Source organism: Chiloscyllium punctatum, chromosome 10 (assembly GCF_047496795.1).
Source record: "Chiloscyllium punctatum isolate Juve2018m chromosome 10, sChiPun1.3, whole genome shotgun sequence".
Taxonomy (NCBI): domain Eukaryota; kingdom Metazoa; phylum Chordata; class Chondrichthyes; order Orectolobiformes; family Hemiscylliidae; genus Chiloscyllium; species Chiloscyllium punctatum.
The window spans coordinates 4,248,689-4,264,553 of NC_092748.1; the positions used below are offsets into that span (position 1 = coordinate 4,248,689).

The 15,865-nt window shown below is 42.7% G+C and overlaps 1 pseudogene; it reads right to left on the minus strand.

Annotated features, from left to right (window-relative positions):
- Positions 1-15,467: 15,467 nt before the first annotated feature.
- LOC140482545 (5S ribosomal RNA) lies at positions 15,468-15,586 on the minus strand (annotated as a pseudogene).
- Positions 15,587-15,865: the final 279 nt, after the last annotated feature.

The following is a 15,865-nucleotide window of genomic DNA, read 5'->3' on the forward strand; positions in this document are numbered from 1 at the left end:
GCCCTGGAATGTCTTTTACCTTTGTGTTGTGACATGTTGACTATTGCTCTCATTTATGAACCATTGTTTCTTTTCCATTCAAATTCAGCATTTACTCTGATTTACTCTCCTCCCTCAGTTTCAGCTAAAAGCTGGGAGTTCTCTTCCTGCTGCTGGAATTGCATGTGAGACAATCTGTTTTCTGAAATTGCCTTTTGCCAAAAGCTTGTTTATGGGTTAATACTACTTTGGAGCAGTTACAATTTAGTAGTCAACTAATTCATTATTCTGTTATGTTTTCTAATACAAGTCTATTCCAATGTTTAAATTTATTTTTCTTTTATTGCATTTTAACTATAGTGTATGAATAAATTATGTTTTGCTTAACATTGAATAGTTTAACCAATTGACTTGCATCCAGAAGCAACATCTTATGTTTACTTTTAAAATAAGTTTTAAACAAATTAGAGTCTATGTTACCTTCTTAATATATTTTGAGGTCTGGTCCATAAGATCAAAAATGCAGTCACTCCAAATTTTCCTTTGTCATGTTTAAAAGAAATAGCAAACTGTGTTAAACTTTAGTTCCAGTCTCATTTTACTTAAACGCATTAGATATTTAACTTGATTAAAATGTGTTTCTGTCAGCTGAGAAATTACGGTTTATGAAACACGCCTTCCTGTTTTCCCAGTGTAAGCTTGCTGTCAGATTGTGTGAGACCTTCGAATTGGACCTACAGCTGAAGTGTGACACGAAATAAGGGAACCATTTCAGTTGCCTATTCCCTAAACTTATGGCAAACTGTATTTCCCAATACCAAGCCCATGAGTACATTTATGTTTGGGATTCTGAACATTTTTTTTCTGGCTTTTGGACTTTGTCCAGCTATGGGGAAACCAGAACTCTATGCTGATCTGTTATTTATGCACACTATTGTTGCTGGACCAGGCCCATGGGTTGCACTATCCCCCTTGCGCAGCCATGCTCCATTCGTCAGCCCAGATTACAACATAGCGTTGGGGAGTAAGGGAAACCAATGTGTCTAGAATTATTAGCACAATGTGGATATGAAACAGATCACAATTTCAAGACTGGGGATTGTGATTCCTATATGCGATCCATGTTCAATATTGGAAATTGAAAGGCAATGGAAAAAATGAGACACTTTCTTTTAGCTGGTATAACTGGGTGTTTCCAAATTTTCTGTATTTAAAGGACGCAGTGAGGGTGTTCCCATAATGACAGTAGTATTTACAATGTCTTAATGTATGATCTCACTCAGCATTGAGAACATTATGGAGATTATTTTCTATTATTTGTTAATGGAACACAAACTGCTAACAATAGATGCTTTTTAGTGTCTACCTTATTTCTTATTGTACAATCACCAATCTTGTAACAATTGTTACTTTAGCTAAGATAGCTCTTGTCAACTCCTATATTGAATTGACAGCAATAGAGATATTAATTTGTTTAAAAGACACTGAAACATTGCAACTGATGCACTGATCCTCCAAGAGAATTCACCCACACCATCTCCACTTTGTCCCCATCAGGCCTTGGACACTACATGACAACTTAGCATAGCTAATCCACCGTACCTGCACATCTTTAGACTGTCAGAGGAACCCATTGGAAACCCACGCAGACACTGGGAGAATGTGCAAGCTCCACACAGACAGTCGCCTGAGGCTGGAATAAAACTCAAGTCCCTGGCACTGTGAGTAACAATTACATTGTTACTTATCAAAAATTCATCAAACATAACTTCCCTTTCATAAATCCATACTGACTCTGTTCAATTGTCTCATGCCCACTTTAAACTTTATGATTAAGAGAAGGACACTGATGAAGCAGCTGAACATAATTGGGCCTTAGACAACACCATGAGTAATTCTTGTAAAGAAATTTGGGAATTAAGACGATTAGCCTGTAGTTCTCTAATTTCTTTGTCCTTCCTTTCCTTGTGTCCTTAATTGTACTGAGTCCCTCCCACTCATTACCACTGAACAGCCTTCTTTGCAAATCCTTGACTGTCTCTCTATTCTCTAGCTCTGTAATCTTCTCCAGCACCACAACCTTCTAAGATATCTAATTCTGGCCTCTTAGCATCCTGATTTAATTGGTCTTTTACTCAGGCCTTAAACTCTGGAATTCCCTCCAAGTACCTCGCAAAATCACTACCTCTCTTCTTCCTTTTAAACAGTCCTTGAAACATCCCTCTGAAGTGCCTTGGATCATTTTGTTACAGTAAAGGCACCATGTACATATATGTTGCTGTTGTTGTAGAAGCTTTTGAATAGTATGGTCATATTTTCTACTTCCCAATCCACAGGGATCACTCTGGAATCAAAGGAATTCTGGAAGGTTAAAAGCCAAATGACCCATTTTCTCTGTAGACAGCGTTTTTTCAAAACACTGTAGGCCATCAATTCCAACAGCTTGGCTGACATTTAATCCCGGTTGAAAGTGTGGTGCTGGAAAAGCATAGCAGGTCAGGCAGCATCCAAGGAGCAGAAGAATTTACATGTACAGTTGGATATTTCCAATAGCATGGCCTCTGGATGTGAGTAGTTGGTTTACAGATTCACTGGCAGGTGTTGTCCAGTTTCCTTCAGTAATTTAGTAACACATTAAGACCCGAAACTTAAACACACAAAGCAACAGATTCATGAACAGCTTCTTCCTCGCTGTAATTAGACTTCTGAATGGACAGCTCAAATTTTAATTTTAATGTTGATCTCATTCTTTGTGCACCTTCTCTGCAGCTGTAACATATATTCTTTCTTCTCTTCTAGCACCCTAATGCACTTTGTGTGGCATGATGCGACTATAATTCTATTAGTTTTCAAATAGTGATGGAAAATGACGGACTGGATCTAAAAGTTGAAGTTCTAATTTGGAGGAAGGCTAATTTTGACGGTATTAGGCAAGAACTTTCAAAAGCTGATTGGGGGCAGATGTTCGCAGGTAAAGGGCTGTGTGGAACTCTAATGTATTTATATTTTAAAAGGAGCCAATTTAGCCAGGCTTCCTTGATTTAAGAGGGAGATTATTGGTTTCTAAAATGTGAGGAAAATAAAACACAACACACCTACACACAGATTAGCAATGGGAAGTGAGAAAAAGGGAGGACGTTTTTAAAACATTGCACAGATCCATCTTTGATTTGTCTCTGTAGTAGGTGGAACAGGGGTGAAATGATACTGCTGTACCATTGGATATTTCCAATAGCATGGACTCTAGATGTGAGTAGTTGGTTTACAGATTCACTGGCAGGTGTTGTCTGGTTTCCTTCAGTAATTCAGTAACACAGTAAGATCCAAACACTTAAACATACATACCAACAGATTCATGAACAGCTTCTTCCTCGCTGTAATTAGACTTCTGAATGGAGCTCTCAAATGTTAAATTTAATGTTGATCTCACTCTTTGTGCACCTTCTCTGCAGCTGTAACATATATTCTTTCTTCTCTTCTAGCACCCTAATGCACTTTGTGTGGCATGATGTGACCATAATTCTATTAGTTTTAAAATAGCGATGGAAAAGGACGGACTGGATCTAAAAGTTGAAGTTCTAAATTGGAGAAGGGCTCATTTTGATGGTATTAGGCAAGAACTTTCAAAAGCTGATTGGGGGCAGATGTTCACAGGTAAAGGGATGATGAGAAAATGGGAAACCTTCAGAAATGAGATAACGAGAGTTCAGAGACAGTATATTCCTATTAGAGTGAAAAGAAAGGCTGGTAGGTGTAGGGAATGCTGGATGACTAAAGAAATTGATGTTTCGGTTAAGAAATGGAAGGAAGCATATGTCAGGTACAGACAGATAGATCAAGTGAATCCTTGTAAGAGTATAAAGACAGTAGGAGTATACTTAAGAGAGAGATCAGGAGGGCAAAAAGGGGACATGAGATAGCTTTGGCAAATAGGATTAAGAATAATCTAAAAGGTTTTCACAAATACATTAAAGACAAAAGGGTAACTAGGGAGAGAATAGAGCCCCTCAAAGATCGTATGGAGCCACAGGAGAGGGGGAGATAATAAACGAGTATTTTGCATCAATGTTTACTTTGGAGAAGGACATGGAAGATATTGAATGCAGGGAAATAGATGGCGATATCTTGAAAAATTTCCATATTACAGAAGAGGAAGTGCTGGATGTCTTGAAATGCATAAAAGTGGATAAATCCCCAAGACCTGGTCAGGTCTACCCTAGAACTCTTTGGCAAGCTAGGGAAGCGATTGCATGGCCCTTTGATGAGATATTTGTATCATCGATAGTCACAGGTGAAGTGTCAGAAGACTGGAGGTTGGCAAACATGGTACCACTCTTTAAGAAACTTGGTAAGGAAATGCCAGGGAACTATAGACTGGTGAGCCTGATGTCAGTAGTGGGCAAGTTGTTGGAGGGAATCCTGAGCGACAGGATTTACATGTATTTGGAAAGGCAAGGACTAATTAGGGATAGTCAGCATGGCTTTGTGCATGGGAAATCATGTCTCACAAACTTGATTGGGTTTTTTGAAGAAGTAACTAAGAAAATTGGTGAAGGCAGAGTGGTAGATGTGAGCTATATGGATTTCAGTAAGGCATTTGACAAGGTTCCCCATTGGAGACTGGTTAGCAAGGTTAGATCTCATGGAATACAGGGAGAACTAGCCATTTGGATACAGAACTGGCTCAAAGGTAGAAGACAGAGTGTGGTGGTGGAAGGTTGCTTTTCAGACTGGTGGTCTGTGACAGTGGAGTGCACATGGGTCCACTGCTTTTTGTCATTTACATAAATGATTTGGATGTGAACATACGAGGTAGTGAGTTTGCAGATGACACCAAAATTGGAGGTGTAGTGGATAGTGAAAAAGGTTATCACAGAGTACAATGGTATCTTGATCAGATGGGCCAATGGGCTGAGAAGTGGCAGACGGAATTTAATTTAGATAAATGTGAGGTGCTGCATTTTGGAAAAACAAATCAGAGCAGGACTTATACACTTAATAGTAAGATCCTAGGGAGTGTTGCTGAACTAAGAGACCTTGGAGTGCAGGTTCATAATTCCTTGAAAGTGGAGTTGCAGGTAGATAGGATAGTGAAGAAGGCATTTGGTATGCTTTCCTTTATTGGTCAGAGTAGTAAGTATAGGAGTTGGGAGGTCATGCTGCGGCTGTTCAGGACTTTAGTTATGCCACTTTTGGAATATTGCATGCAATTCTGGTCTCCTTCCTATCAGAAGGATCTTGTGAAACTTGAAAGGGTTCAGAAACAATTTACAAGGATGTTGCCAGCGTTGGAGGATTTGAGCTATAGGATTTGAGGCTGAACAGGCTGGGGCTGTTTTCCCTGGAGCATCAGAGGCTGAGGGGTGACCTTATAGAGGTTTAAAAAATCATGAGGTGCATGGATAGGGTAAATAGACAAGGTCTTTTTTGAAGAGGTAACAAGTAGGTTAGACCAGGGAAACCCAGTGGATGTGGTCTATCTAGACTTTCAAAAGGCCTTTGATAAGGTGCCACACGGGAGGCTGCTGAGCAAGGTGAGGGCCCATGGTGTTCGAGGTGAGCTGCTGGGATGGATTGAGGATTGGCTGTCCAACAGAAGGCAGAGAGTTGGGATAAAAGGTTCTTTTTCAGAATGGCAGCCGGTGACGAGCGGTGTCCCGCAGGGCTCGGTGCTGGGGCCACAGCTGTTCACATTATATATTAATGATTTGGATGAGGGAACTGGGGGCATTCTAGCGAAGTTTGCCGATGATACGAAGTTAGGTGGACAGGCAGGTAGTACTGAGGAAGTGGGGAGGCTACAGAAGGATCTAGACAGGTTGGGAGAGTGGTCCAGGAAATGGCTGATGGAATTTAACGTGAGCAAGTGTGAGGTCTTGCACTTTGGCAAAAAGAATAAAAGCATGGACTACTTTCTAAATGGTGAGAAAATTAATAAAGCCAAAGCACAAAGGGATCTGGGAGTGCTAGTCGAGGATTCTCTAAAGGTAAACATGCAGGTTGAGTCCGTGATTAAGAAAGCGAATGCAATGTTGTCTCTTATCTCAAGAGGGTTGGAATATAAAAGCAGAGATGTACTACTAAGACTTTATAAAGCTCTGGTTAGGCCCCATTTGGAGTACTGTGTCCAGTTTTGGTCCCCACACCTCAGGAAGGACATACTGGCACTGGAACGTGTCCAGTGGAGATTCACACGGATGATCCCTGGAATGACAGGTCTAGCATATGAGGAACAGCTGAGGATACTGGGATTGTATTCGTTGGAGTTTAGAAGATTAAGGGGAGACTTAATAGAGACGTACAAAATAATACATGGCTTGGAAAAGGTGGATGCTAGGAAATTGTTTCCGTTAGACGAGGAGACTAGGACCCGTGGACACAGCCTTAGAATTAGAGGGGGTCATTTCAGAACAGAAATGCGGAGACATTTCTTCAGCCAGAGAGTGGTGGGCCTGTGGAATTCATTGCCACGGAGTGCAGTGGAAGCCGGGACGCTAAATGTCTTCAAGGCCGAGATTGATAGGTTCTTGTTGTCTAGAGGAATTAAGGGCTACGGGGAGAACGCTGGTAAGTGGAGCTGAAATGCGCATCAGCCATGATTGAATGGCGGAGTGGACTCGATGGGCCGAATGGCCTTACTTCCACTCCTATGTCTTATGGTCTTATGGTCTTATGGTCTTATGGTCTTTTCCCTGGAGCGGGGGAGTCCAGGGCTAGAGGGCATAGGTTTAGGATGAGAGGGGCAAGATATAAAAGGGACCTAAGGGGCAACTTTTTCACGCAGAGGGTTGTGCGTGTGTGGAATGAGCTGCCAGGGAAGTGGTGGAGGCTAGATAGTTGCAGCATTTAAAAGACATCTGGATAGGTATATGAATAGGATGGGTTTAGAGGGATATGGGCCGGGTGCTGGCAAATGGGACTAGATTAGGTTGAGATAGCTGGTCATAATGGATGGGTTGGACCGAAGAGTCTGTTTCCCTGCTGTACAGCTCTGTGACTCTATGACTCTATCTGGCTGCACTGCATGCAAAATAAAACTTTTCATTGTAACTAGGTATATGGGACAATAATAAATCAAATCAAATCAAATCTTATTTCACTGTGACTTTGGGTGGTGACTTGGTTCCAGCAATAGAGAGAGAGACTGAGAGACTTTCCATTCTTTTCCTTTATAACTGCAAGGACAATCTGTCTAGTAGATGTTCCTAGCTGGAGCCTTCACAGCTCAATCTTGCTCAGTGGCACTGGACACACACACACTCACAATTCTTTCTACATATTTGCAAAGGATCCATAACATTTGCATTTGTTCCAATTTCACATTATACCCACCATCTGTGGATGAAACTAACAGGAGATTTTTTTCCATCTTTAGCATTGTGCCTCTTTGAAATTCCTTAACATACTTCGAGGTGCAACATTCCATAACCTCTCTCAAAGCTGTGTTCAATTAACACAGGAATTTTCCAAACAGTCACTGAATTGCATTCTCAGTTACCTTTGGCTTGTACATTCTTCTTTCAAAAAAGCCTGCCTTACTTAAAAGTCTAATAAGGAGTTAAGCAATGCAGGGCCATGATCTGTGGTCATGGCAAAATGAATCACAAAAGGTAAGTATGCAGGTTCAGCAAATAATCAGGAAAGCCAATTGAATGTTATGTTCTATTGCAAGGAGAACTGAATGCAAGAGTAGTAAAGTTATGCTTCAATTGTACACTGCTCTAGTGAGACAAAATCTGGAGGACTGCATCTAATAATGGTCACTGTGCTTAGGGAAGGTTGTTAATGCATTGGAAGCAATTCAGAGAAAGCTTACTAAACTAATACCTAGAATGAGTGGAATACCTTATGAGGAATGGCTAGTCATGACAGACCTGTATTCGGAGTTTAGAAGAGTCAGGGGTAATTTTATTGAAATGTATAGGATCCTAAGTTGACAGGACGGCGTAGATATGGGAGAATCTAGATCTAGGGATCTCAGATTAAAAGCAAAGTGCTGCAAATGTAAACAGAGATGAGCAAACATTCTTCCTCTCAGTGGGCTGAGAGTCTTTGAAATTCCCTTCCTGAAAAGGCAGTGGCTGCAGATACTTTAAATATTTTTAAGGCTTAAGTAGATAGACTAACAGGGATTGAAAGATTATTGGGAGTATGCAGGAACGTAGAGTCGAGGTTAAAATCAGATCAGCCACAATCACATTAAATGGTGATTCAAGGGCCAAGTGGCCTATTATCATTTCTTGCTCCAATGTTCATGATTTCGCCTGTCTCTGTCTCTCAGGAACTCACATTTGTTCTCAGTGATTTTCCCCTTTTTATTGACCTGCAGAAATCTTTACTATCTGTTTTGTGTCACTAACTATGTCATTCTCTTTTGTCCCTCATTATCAATTGCTTGATTATCATATGCTGAATTTTAAAATCCCCCAGTTCTCTTCTACAATCACTGATGAATGTAAATACCAATTGAGAAAGCCTCATCTAAAAAAACATCAACACTTTTGACTTGGTGTATGCAAAGTTCACTGTTCAATTTACAAGGCACTCATCCTCTGAGCATCAGTCAGCCTCGTCAATCATCACAACACTCACTGTGTGAAATGAGATGTAATCCTAACTGTCCTCTCCCATACTGAAGGATGAACAAAACAAGCAGTGATAAGATATGCTACCAACAGTCGGGCTGAAAAAATGAGACAATGCCTCATCCTGTACAAGATGTTAAGCCATGCCTTATGAAAGAGAGGGAGGTCAATTCAAAAGGAAATTGGTTAATTTCTTTCATATAGCTATTAGTTGTTACAGGGTTTGGGAGTTCAATGGTTGTAGTACACAATGTGGCATAAAGAGAAATGGAGAAAATTTCATACACCACCTTGGCCAAGCAGCTTATTTCCTCCCTCTCTAAGCACCATGTGCTGAAAGGGCACTAGGAATCATGGACCTCTGTGCTGGCCTAATATTATCGTTGGTGAGATATTGCAGTGAGTTGTCGTGTCTTCTGCAATTGGTTGACCAGGAGTCTCTCCCACTCTGTCCAGTCACCTTGGCCTACGGGGAAGGATTTATGAGTTAATGGTCCACTTGTCTGGCCACATCACAAACACATCTTCCTTGTCCATCAAGTCCTGGACAGAAACACTAATGAAACGAGCCTCTAGGCTTAACACAGGGATTTTACAATGACACCACAAGACCTCCACAGTTTATTTAAGGAATTTGAATGAGACCGTTTGTAGTTCTCAGAGTGTCAAGGTTAAAACTTAATGCAAACAAGGAGGCTGTGGGATTGCTGCTAAGGCAGAGAGATGTGGCTGTAATTGTGAGGGATTGATGATGGAGTTGGGGAAATTAATGGGACAGAGTTAACATTTTGCACATTCACGCGGTATGAAAATATAGGTAGTCAGCTACAATAGCACTAATGCCTCTGAGATGAGAAGTAACATGTTTAATCATTTCTAAAGAGACACATATACATAATCCATGCTGACAATTCTGCACTGTATTGAGAGAGTGTTGCAATGTTGGAGATGCTGTCTTATACAAGACAAATGGGGTGGCATGGTGGCTCAGTGGTTAGCACTGCTGCTTCATAGCACTAGGGGCTCAGGTTCAATTCCACCTGTGAGTGACTGTCTTTGTGGAGGTTTCATAGTTACACTATGTCTCTGTGGGTTTATTCTGGACGCTCCAGTTTCCTCCCACAGTCCAAAGATGTGCAGGTTAGGTGTATTGGCCACGTTAAATTGCCCATAGTGTCCACAGGGATGTGCAGGCTAGATGGGTTAGCATAGGAAATTCAAGGTTACAGGAATGGGGTGGGATGCTTTTTGGAGGGACAGTGTGGGCTTAATGGGCTGAATGGCCTGGTTCCACACTGCAGGACTTCTATGATTCTAACAAGTAAATCTTATTGGTACCCTGATCATTATTTATCCTTTGGCGAAGATCCCTTTTGTTATACTGCTCGAGGACACTTTGAATGGCTTTTCTCATTTGACCACAATGATTTGAAAATGATATATTTTTCGATTTGGTGAGTAACTAGCTGTTTACTCACTGTGATCATGAAGGAATATATCGGTTTTCTTGAGTTTAATAAAGAAAAGAGTTTTTTTTGTTACATCAAAACAAATCTAAGTGAAATAATAAATGGCTACGATTTTCCTGCACACATTCAAAGTTCACACACAAACAACTACAATTTACAGGATAGGCTGGCCAAATTAGAGTCGCTGAAATAAGTAAAAAGAAAATGCAGTGTGTAATTCAGTGACTCAAATGGCATCAGGCCAAATTCGATGATCTCAGGGCTTTCAGCTGAAAACTGTAAATAATGAATTTGTTCTTTTCTGGGAGAGGTTAGCGCTGGGTTGAATGCTTAAAAGCAAACTCCACCTGCAGCATGGTGATCATATTCAGCAAACAGAAATAAAGCTTACCAGGTTGGTTGGAGAGAGGGAGGGAGGGAGGGAGGCTGGACTGCCACTCCCCAAACCATTCCCCCGTGCCATCCCTCACTTGGGACATTCTCTCTAACTCGCTTGTCTTCAGTTCTGCTGAGAATACATGCTGAAAACATGAAAAGGATTGCTTTGTCATGTGATATGCCTTCTTCAAAATCTAGGGCTATCTAAATAAGATCTTTGTCTGCCCTTTCCCAGGGTAACTTGGTTAGCACGAGTCTTGAAAGCTACCTTATTCAGAGTCCCATTGTCAAACTGATTAGTCATAATGAACTATCTCAAATAGGTGAATACATTATCTGCCAGTGGGACAAGAGAAGTGAGTCCTACACACTCCCCTGAGGCCATATCATTGATGAGTTTTGCAAACAGACTCTCCGGTCCAATAAATAGGAGTGGAGAATATATAGGCATATAAATTGGTGTAACTATATCTGGCTATATCCTCAATTCATCTTTATGTTTCCATAAAGTCTGTTTTTAAAAAGCTCAAGATAAAAATCATTGCTTGACATAAGCACTTCTTGACACCTTAAAAAACAAAGAAAATCAACAAATATTTATATTTTGTGGACATTGTGTGTATATTGATTGCCATGTTTCTCCATAGTGAAGCAGGGACTATATTTAAAAATTACTTGTTTGGATATGAAGCAACTCGGGGCGGTCTGAATTAATGAGACGCAATATATAAATGTAAATTGTTTCTCCAAATAAGCCCCACCTTTGCAATCAGAGTTGAGGCAGGAGTATCACGCTGAAACATAGGATGCCCCTGTTTGAGCCCGTGGAAAGGTAAGTTGTTGGAGCAAAATGCGTTGCCTTTTTTACTATATCTTCATGGAAGTGAGGGCAGGCAACACAAACACATAGTGCAAGAAGTGGAACTTTATTTCATCCCATGGGGCTTAGAATTAATTCTCCCAAAGTTAAAGAAGTCATTTGGTTCGATTCCAAGGAAACGACTCACTTGTTAAAAAGACATTTTCACTAACTTCAATGTTAGTTTCTTGTACCATGCAGAATTCACATGCCCAGTTATTTGAAGGTCCATGTTGAATAAAGTACGTTGTGGATCTCCCAAAACACACTCACCTGCAATACTGCTTCGCATTTCACTGAACCAGGACAGTGAATTCAGCTGAGAACAAAGCAGACTACTGTGTTCTACATCGAATCAGTACAATTTACAGAGCATGTCAGCTGACACATGGATAGCATTACCATCATTATTCTGTACAATACTTCTGGTATCTGGGCAGATGAGTTGTGGAAAATTCACACACAAGCAATTCGTTTGCTTGTTAGGGCCCATCAGACTGAGTACAGCCCTCATGCTCACTGAAAGCTTGAAATGTAAACAGTTCTCGTAAAGGCAAAAGTGTTTGCATTATGAAGTGTATTACGTCAGTGCTTACGTTCTCTGACTCTCCTCTTTCCTTCAGGCTGTGCTGCCTGTAATGGCACAGCTCCACAGGTTGCAAGCTTCACTAAAGTACGTAATCTTAGTGTCAAGTTGTATCCTGTCCTTACTTCCAATACTTTAGTTAGGCATCACCACGTCAGAAGCAGGAACTGTTTCCAGTTTATTTCCCTCTCTGATTCACCAGTGTCGAGGTCAGTTGTGGTGTCAATTCAGGTAATACCAAGACATTGGACCTAGCATATTTCGACATGGTCTCTAAATTTTACCAACGTGCCCATAATTCTTATTGCTCGTTTGGTTTCTCGGTTTACCTGGATATCCTGAACATGGTAAATGCACTGAACAGACCACTGCATCAGAATGTCTCTTGCTCGTCTTCTGGAATGCGTTCTCTACTCATGATGGAACAAGGGCGGCCTCATATGTGTTAAGAAGAGCTACTTGAAGAAGGTCAGATTTGACCTCAATAAATGTGGAGAGTGATCACTGGACCACCAGAAATACTATGAATGAATTTGCCCATGTGTCCTACAATACCAAAGTGGTCAAATCAATACAAACACAAGCCAGTAGCAATAGAGTACAGCCCCAACTTGATTAAGAATAAAATTATAATCATTTTTAATACTAAACTGATCTTTAATACAACGGCCCCTCAACATTACAATACTTCCTGAGTCTCCTGCAGATCTATACAGTCACTCTCTCCTTGGCTCTGTCTTTGGGTCTGAAAAGCTACTTTTTACCTCTGTCTCCCTGGACGATCAACTAGTCTCTGCATCTTGTCATCCTGGTGTCCTTGGAGTGCCTCAGACAATTCCAGGGATTTTGAGGCCGGTTCCAAGACTGAGGCCTGCAAATGAACCCTGTTTCTATATCTTTTAGATGGTTTTCTGGAACTTTCCGTAGTTCTGGTCAATCAAGGAGGTACGCATAATAGTTTGAAACAAGAGTCATAAAGTGTGGTGCTGGAAAAACACAGCCGGTCAGGAAGCATCCGAGGAGCCAGAGAGTCGACGTTTCAGGCATAAACTCTTCATCAGGAATTTGGGAGGGGCCCATGGGGGCTGAGAGATAAATAGGAGGGGGTGGGGTGGGGCTGGTGGGAAGATAGCTGGAAAGGCGATAGGTGGATGCAGATGGGGGGGATGATGGTAATAGGTTGGAGCAGAGGGTGGAGTGAATAGGTGGGAAGGAAGATGGACAGGCTGGAGAAGTTCAAGAGGGCAGTGCTGAGTTGGAGAGTTGGATCTGGGATGAGATGGAGGGAGGAGAGATGAGGAAACTGGTGAAATCCACATTGATCCCATGTGGTTGGAAGGTCCCAAGGTGGAAGATGAGGTGTTCTTCCTCCAGGCATCGGGTGACTTGGATTTGGTGATGGAGGAAGCCCATGACTTGCCTGTTCTTGGCGGAGTAGAAGGGGGAGTAGAAGTGGTCGGCCACAGGGCAGTGGGGATGTTTGGTGCGTGTGTTCCAGAAATGTTTCCCAAAATGTTCTGCAAGTTGGGGTCCTGTCTCCCCAGTGTAGGGGAGACCACATTGAGATCGGTGGACATAGTAGATGAGGTGTTTGGAGGTGCAGGAAAATCTCTGCTGGATGTGGAAGGATCCTTTAGGACCTTGAATGTAGGTGAGGGGTGAGGGGTGAGGGGTGAGGTATGGCCGCAGGTTTTACACCGCTTGAAGTGGCAAGGGAAGGTGCCAGGGATGGAGGGTGGATTGGTTGGGTGGGGGGGATGGGCGTGGATCTAATGAGGGAGTCATGAGGGGATTGGTCTCTGCAGAATGCTGATAGGAGTGGGGAGGGAAATATATCTCTGATGGGAGGGTCTGATTGTAGGTGGCGGAAATGTTGGAGAATGATGCATTGTATCTGGAGAGTGGAGGAGTGAAATGTGAGGACGGAGTGGGTTCTGATCTTGATACACTTGGAGAGATGGGGTTCAAGGGCAGAGGTGCTGGAAGTAGAAGAGATGCACTGGAGGGCATCATTGATCAGATAGGAGAGGAAGTGGTCCTTGAAGGAAGAAGTCATCTGGGATGTACTGGAGTTGAATTGTTCCTCCTGGGAGCAGATACAGTGGAGGTGGAGGAATTGGCGATAAGGGTAACCTTTCTACTGAGGGGAAAGTGAGGACTGCAGATGCTGGAGATCAGAGCTAAAAAATGTGTTGCTGGAAAAGCGCAGCAGGTCAGGCAGCATCCAAGGAGCAGGAGAATCGACGTTTCGGGCATAAGCCCTTCTTCAGGCCCGAAATGTCGATTCTCCTGCTCCTTGGATGCTGCCTGACCTGCTGCGCTTTTCCAGCAACACATTTTTCAGCTTTCTACTGAGGGGTGTAGTCCAGGTAGCTGTCAGAGTCGGTGGCTTTGTAGCGGATGTCCGTATGGAGTCGGGTGCCGCAAATGGAGATTCGGAGATTCAGAGATCCAGGATGGGGAGGGAGGTTTCTAAGATGGTCCAGGTGAGCTTGAGGTCATGGTATAAAGTATTCGTGAAGTTGATAAACTGTTCAACCTTCTCATGGGAGCACAGCAATGTAGTAGAGGAAAAGGTGGGGAATGGTGCCGGTGTAACTGCAGAAGATAGACTGTTCCACGTACCTGACAAAGAGGCAGGCATAGCTGGGGCCCATACAGATGCCCAGGGCTACCCCTTTGGCCTGAAGGAAGCGGAAGGATTCAAAGGAGACGTTGTTGAGGTGAGGACCAGTTAAGTCAATCGAATGAGTGTGTCGGTGGAGGGGTACTGGACAGGGGGGGCCAACCACACAGGATCAATGTGGATTTCACCAGTTTCCTCATCTCCCTTGCCCCCATCTTATCCCAGTTCCAATCCTCCAACTCGGCACCACCCTCTTGAACTGTCCTACCTGTGCATCTGCCTGCCCACCGCTCCAAACTCGGCTCTGACCTATCACCATCTCCCCCCACCCCCCCCCCCCCCCCCCCCCACCCCACCACTTGCATCCACCTACCCCCTTCCTGACTACCTTCACCCCACCCCCACACCCCTCCTATTTATCTCTTAGCCCCCTTGGGTCCTCCCCCTCCCCCGACAACGTTCCTAATGAAGGGCTTATGTCTGGTGTGCAGGTTTTGTTATTTCAGAGTTTCACTTAGCCAATGTACCCAGCGTCCCATCAGGTTGCTACAACCCACAATGGTGAGCCCTGTTCCACCACAATATAAGTGGCTTTGAAACAAAACGGATAATGAAGACTCAAGATGAGCCGAAAGAAACCTCAAGCTCAATGAGTTGATCTTCTCTAAAGATATATTTATTATTCATAGATGAAACATGACAGAGTTCATGGATGTATTGAGCTGTAGCTCCATTCTCGTTAATTTTTTTTTAAGATTCCTGACAATGTGGAAACAGGCCCTTCGGCCCAACTAGTCCACACTGACCTCTGAAGAGTAACCCACCCAGACCCATTCACCATATTTACCCCTAACTACACTACACCTAAAACGCAGACACAGGGAGAATATGCAAACTCCACATAGTCGCCCGAGGCTGGAATCGAACCTGGGTCCCTGGCGCTGTGAGGCAGCAGTGCTAATGACTGAGCCATCGTGCCCCCCTAAGCCTACTGCACCTGGTATTCCCAGGCAGAATCCCATCCTAGCACTAACCAGGCCTGAGTCTGCTAAGCTTCTGAGATCAGACAAAATAGGGCGTTTTCAAACTAGCATGGCCGTAGGCATAATTCTGGTTAACATTTGAATCAACCTGTTATGACACACAACTAGAACAGATGGGACTTGTACTTGGACCTTCTAGCCCTGAGGTAGGGACACTACCACTGCACTCTTTGTAGCTCTATTTTATTCTCACTTAATAAAGCTAATTATAACTGAACCCCATTGAATAAATTGCAGAACCTATAGACCCATCATCAGTCAAGTGACTATCTGACAACTAATTGCTAATGTGGACTCTGGATTTTGGAGAAGTTTTTGCTTCTGTATAACGTTTCTCCTT